This window comes from Pimephales promelas, chromosome 2, assembly GCF_988280905.1.
Source record: "Pimephales promelas chromosome 2, fPimPro1.hap1.1, whole genome shotgun sequence".
Classification (NCBI taxonomy): Eukaryota; Metazoa; Chordata; class Actinopteri; order Cypriniformes; family Leuciscidae; genus Pimephales; species Pimephales promelas.
In genome coordinates this window covers 51,548,097-51,554,409 of record NC_142770.1, presented here as the reverse complement: position 1 = coordinate 51,554,409, position 6,313 = coordinate 51,548,097, and positions in this window count along the sequence as shown.

Here is a 6,313-nt window from a genome sequence, read left to right as displayed (position 1 = left end):
ATTATTATTATTATTATTATTATTTTAATCTTATTTTATTTTATTTTTTTCAATTTTTCGGGATGCACCGGGTAGAAGTTCAAACTTCAACCGCCGTGGGGGTCCCTGGCCAGCGTTCTGGTTCTCCGAAGTGGGGCTGAGGGGGTCCAGGCGGGTGCCCCCTGGTCCCCCCCGACGTGTTAGGGGGCGAGCGGTGGGTCTCCCCCAAGCCCAAAGCCCCGGTTCCCAGAGTCGGGTAAACTGCGCGACTAACAATGACTCTCTTAAGGTAGTCAGAAACCGGTGTGAGTGGTGTGGAAAGCCGATTCGGGGCTCCACGCTCTGGGCACAGGGGGATCTCCTAGTGGTGCCCCCCAGGCCCAGAGTGTGGAGCCCCAACTCGGCTTATTTTTATTTTTATTATTATTTTTTTTTTTTATTTAATTATTATTTTGGGATTATTAGACTGGGTAGAAGTTGCAACTTCAAACGGGCATATCTCCGGAACCAAGCCGAGTTGGGGCCCCATACACCCGGCGTGGGGGGCCCTCCTAGAGGCCCCCAATACCCCCGAGTGTGGAGCCCCAACTCGGCTTACTTTTCGAGTTACAGCCGGTCAAAGTTGAAACTTTAAAGGGCCATATCTCCGGAACCAAGCCGAGTTGGGGCCCCATACACCCGGCGTGGGGGGCCCTCCTAGAGGCCCCCAATACCCCCGAGTGTGGAGCCCCAACTCGGCTTACTTTTCGAGTTACAGCCGGTCAAAGTTGAAACTTTAAAGGGCCATATCTCCGGAACCAAGCCGAGTTGGGGCCCCATACACCCGGCGTGGGGGGCCCTCCTAGAGGCCCCCAATACCCCCGAGTGTGGAGCCCCAACTCGGCTTACTTTTCGAGTTACAGCCGGTCAAAGTTGAAACTTTAAAGGGCCATATCTCCGGAACCAAGCCGAGTTGGGGCCCCATACACCCGGCGTGGGGGGCCCTCCTAGAGGCCCCCAATACCCCCGAGTGTGGAGCCCCAACTCGGCTTACTTTTCGAGTTACACCCGGTCAAAGTTGAAACTTTAAAGGGCCATATCTCCGGAACCAAGCCGAGTTGGGGCCCCATACACCCGGCGTGGGGGGCCCTCCTAGAGGCCCCCAATACCCCCGAGTGTGGAGCCCCAACTCGGCTTACTTTTCGAGTTACACCCGGTCAAAGTTGAAACTTTAAAGGGCCATATCTCCGGAACCAAGCCGAGTTGGGGCCCCATACACCCGGCGTGGGGGGCCCTCCTAGAGGCCCCCAATACCCCCGAGTGTGGAGCCCCAACTCGGCTTACTTTTCGAGTTACACCCGGTCAAAGCTGGACAGGAAGTGGCCGTATCTCGGGACCGGAAGGTCCCCGTGGCTCGGGACGGCGGGAGGAGCAAGGTCCCCGAGAGCGGGCCCCGCACCCGCCGCCGCGAGCCGCTGGGACCTCCCGGTCCCGAGATGGGCCCCGTTACGCGCGGGCGACTTTCGGAGAAAACGGCCCGTATCTCGGAGAGGGGAGGTCCCAGCGGCTCGCCCTTTCGGGTGTCGGGGGCTCCCCACGGGCCCTCTCGGACCCCGCCTCCCCCGGGCCCCTGGGACCTTTCCTTCCCAGGCGCCCCCCCGACACGTCGGGCCCCTTTTCTCCGGGACCCGGGGGCCCCGGAGCTCGGGGGCGGGCTCTTTGCGAGGGGCCCGCCGGGACGCCACACTTGACCCGAGTCCGGTGTCTCTGGGCCGCCGGGTCCCCGAGCTACGGGCGTTCGAATTCGGGGCCCGAAAATCCCTCAAAGTCCGAAAACGTGCAGTGGGCGGGGACTTCCGGGGGCCCCGGAGGCTCTGACGGCACACCCAGGGAGGTGCACCGTCCTCGGGCACGGCCAGGTGGCCCCCCCCGGGGTCCTGGAAGTCCCCCCGCCCCCCGGAGACACCCACACCCACAAGACGGGAAGATTCCGTTTTTCGCCGATATCTCGAAGACGGCCGGGCGAAAAAATTTCAAACTCGGGTCTTCCCAAGGCCTCGAGGGGCCCTATCCAAAGAGGCCACCCGCGTCCCCGGGGGCCTCGGGGTCAGGGAGTTAGGCCCGGTCAAAGGCGCGGCGTTTTTGGCTTATATCTCGCGAACCCCTGGGCCAATCTTCCCCAAACTCGAATCGACCGTAGTGCCGGACGGGGCCTTTCGAAAGAGCCCACCCACGAGGTCCAACTCGCCCGGGTCCCCGAGTTATAGCCGTTCAAAGTCGGGGGTCCCGGCGAACGGCGATCCGGTAGGGGGCGTCCCCGGGGCCCGCCGCCGCCCTGGTTCGAGCGAGGGCCCCCGTGGGACCTCGCCACCCAAATTTGAGCTCTCTGGGCCTTCGCGTCGCGGAGATACGGGCGATTTTCTCCCGGGATCGTGACGTCATCGGCGGGCGCCATTTCAGAGCGCGGCCGAGGGTTTTCGGCCGATATCTCCGCGAATACTCGACCAAAAACGACGAAACGCATATGGACGCGTTCAGCTCGGCGAGACGGTTCGAATGAGCCCGGCCTCGGCCGGGCACGTCGACTTTTCGGCGAGATATTTGCGTTTTTCCGCTTCCGGGGCGCTTTGGGGGCCCGTATCTCGGGCCCCCGGGGGCCCACGGGGCTGGGGGCGGTCTCATTCGAAAGGTCTCGTCCCGTTCTCCAGCCGACAAAAATTTGGCGTCGATCGGAGCCGCCTTCGGCGAGCTACGGTCGTTTGAAGCCCCGTGCGGTGGGGTTACCGTCCTTCAAACAGCCGCCGCTCGCAGGGGGAGTCCCGGGGAGGCATGGTTGCCTGTATGACTTGGGCTTGGAGCGCCCAGCCCCGCGCTCCTGGAGGAACCTCCGGTGCACAGGGTCTGCTGCAACCAGCCACGTGGGTTTTGAGGGGTAGGGGAGCGTGCGCTCTCCTCCCCGGGCGGGCGGCCGGGCTCCGGGGGCTCGCGCCTCCACGGAGGGACCTCGCTCCCGGGGCTTCGTCCCCGGGGCTCGGGGGCTCCGTGGCGGCTCGGCCCCCGGGGTTTCGACCCCGCTCGCTCGCTCCAAAACCCAAGTCCAAAACGTGGGGTTGCACGGGAGCTCCGGGCGCGACGGGTCTCCACGCACGGCCCCGGGGAGGGTGCTCCGACCCGGGCCGGAGGCAGATTCGCCCCCTGCCCCCCGGCTGTCCGCCCGGAGCCGAGACGGTCCTAAAACGGGCCATGGGGGTGATGTAGAAGGGTAACGCTCACACAACCAGAACTCACACAAACCGATCTGCTATCCCAGGCAGGGTGCGGGTCTCCTGGGCACGAATAAAGCCCGATGCCCCGTGGGTGATGTTGGCCCTGGCCACTCAAGGCACCACTCACCCAAGCCAGAGAGGGTGCACTCTGGCTGGGGAAGCAGATTCAATCTCTGCTGTGGTGGAGCTCTGAAAAACACGAAAACCTCCAGGGAAAAGACGGCCCGGTTTCTCTGAAAAGTGCATCCCAGGCAGGGTGCGGGTCTCCTGGGCACGAATAAAGCCCGATGCCCCGTGGGTGATGTTGGCCCTGGCCACTCAAGGCACTCACCCAAGCCAGAGAGGGTGCACTCTGGCTGGGGAAGCAGATTCAATCTCTGCTGTGGTGGAGCTCTGGAAAAACGCGAAACCTCCAGGAAAAGACGGCCCGGTTTCTCTGAAAAGTGCATCCCAGGCAGGGTGCGGGTCTCCTGGGCACGAATAAAGCCCGATGCCCCGTGGGTGATGTTGGCCCTGGCCACTCAAGGCACTCACCCAAGCCAGAGAGGGTGCACTCTGGCTGGGGAAGCAGATTCAATCTCTGCTGTGGTGGAGCTCTGGAAAAACGCGAAACCTCCAGGAAAAGACGGCCCGGTTTCTCTGAAAAGTGCATCCCAGGCAGGGTGCGGGTCTCCTGGGCACGAATAAAGCCCGATGCCCCGTGGGTGATGTTGGCCCTGGCCACTCAAGGCACCACTCACCCAAGCCAGAGAGGGTGCACTCTGGCTGGGGAAGCAGATTCAATCTCTGCTGTGGTGGAGCTCTGGAAAAACGCGAAAACCTCCAGGGAAAAGACGGCCCGGTTTCTCTGAAAAGTGCATCCCAGGCAGGGTGCGGGTCTCATGGGCACGAATAAAGCCCGATGCCCGTGGGTGATGTTGGCCCTGGCCACTCAAGGCACCACTCACCCAAGCCAGAGAGGGTGCACTCTGGCTGGGGAAGCAGATTCAATCTCTGCTGTGGTGGAGCTCTGAAAAACACGAAAACCTCCAGGGAAAAGACGGCCCGGTTTCTCTGAAAAGTGCATCCCAGGCAGGGTGCGGGTCTCATGGGCACGAATAAAGCCCGATGCCCACCTTGAAACGGAGCCTGGGCTCGACTCTGAAGTCCAGATCTCGAAAAACGACAGAGTCCAAAAAAGGTGCGGTGGCTCCAAACCTCCATGCCCTCAGACCTCCCTGGCCAGCCCAGGGAGGGTGGCCCGTCCTGGGCCAGACTCAGATTTCCCCCGCCACCCCTGGAGCTCCGCCTGGAGCGAAGACGGTCCTAAAACGGACCCTGGGGCTCTTGTAGAGGATGAGGGAGAGAGGGGCCTTCAGAGAGCCCCTGGCCGGCTTGACTCTGGAGTCGAATTTGAAAAATAGACAGAGTCCATAAACGTGCTGTCTGTTCGGACCTCCAGGGCACTCAAGGCACTCACCCAAGCCAGAGAGGGTGCACTCTGGCTGGGGAAGAGGATTCAATCTCTGCTGTGGTGGAGCTCTGAAAAACACGAAAACCTCCGGGAAAAGGCGGCCCGGTTTCTCTGAAAAGTGCATCCCAGGCAGGGTGCGGGTCTCCTGGGCAAGAACGAAGCCCAATGCCCACCTTGAAACGGAGCCTGGGCTCGACTCTGAAGCCCAGATCTCGAAAAACGACAAAGTACAAAAAATGTGGGGTGGCTCCAAACCTCCATGCCCTCAGACCTCCCTGGCCAGCCCAGGGAGGGTGGCCCGTCCTGGGCCAGATTCAGATTCGCCCGCCACCCCTGGAGCTCCACCTGGAGCGAAGACGGTCCTAAAACGGGCCTTCGGGGATGTATGAGAGAGGGGAAGCGTGGTGGTGGCAAACACAGAGGACCCCTACCAGCGATCAGACCGTCGTGAGTCCCACTCAGAGTCACTCTGGGTGGGCATGTAAAAAATCCAGATTACGCCGCGCTGGAGCTCTGGAAGTTACGAGACCTCCAGGAAAAGACAGGCTGGTTTTCTGAAAAGTGCACCCCAGGCAGGGTGCATCTTTTCCTGGGCACGAGCCCAGCGCACATGGTGTGGTGGTCCGGCTCTGGTGCCAAAGTTTGGGGGAAAAAAATAGACAAAGTCCAATAACGTGGTGTGGTTCCAAAGCTCCATGCCCTCAGACCTCCCTGGCCAGCCCAGGGAGGGTGGCCCGTCCTGGGCCAGATTCAGATTTGCCCGCCACCCCTGGAGCTCCACCTGGAGCGAAGACGGTCCTAAAACGGGCCTTCGGGGATGTATGAGAGAGGGGAAGCGTGGTGGTGGCAAACACAGAGGACCCCTACCAGCGATCAGACCGTCGTGAGTCCCACTCAGACTCACTCTGGGTGGGCATATAAAATCCAGACTACGCCCCGTCGGAGCTCTGGAAGTACGAGACCTCCAGGAAAAGACAGGCTGGTTTTATGTAAAGTGCACCCCAGGTAGGGTGCATCTTTCCTGGGCACGAGCCCAGCGCACATGGCGGGGGGTCCGGCTCTGAGAAAAATCGACTAAGTCCAATGACGTGGTGTGGTTCCAAAGCTCCATGCCCTCAGACCTCCCTGGCCAGCCCAGGGAGGGTGGCCCGTCCTGGGCCAGAGTCAGATTCGCCCGACACCCCCTGGAGCTCCACCTGGAGGGAAGACGGTCCTAAAACGGGCCTTCGGGGATGTATGAGAGAGGGGAAGCGTGGTGGTGGCAAACACAGAGGACCCCTACCAGCGATCAGACCGTCGTGAGTCCCACTCAGACTCACTCTGGGTGGGCATATAAAATCCAGACTACGCCCCGTCGGAGCTCTGGAAGTACGAGACCTCCAGGAAAAGACAGGCTGGTTTTATGTAAAGTGCACCCCAGGTAGGGTGCATCTTTCCTGGGCACGAGCCCAGCGCACATGGCGGGGGGGTCCGGCTCTGAGAAAAATCGACTAAGTCCAATGACGTGGTGTGGTTCCAAAGCTCCATGCCCTCAGACCTCCCTGGCCAGCCCAGGGAGGGTGGCCCGTCCTGGGCCAGAGTCAGATTCGCCCGACACCCCCTGGAGCTCCACCTGGAGGGGAGACGGTCCTAAAAC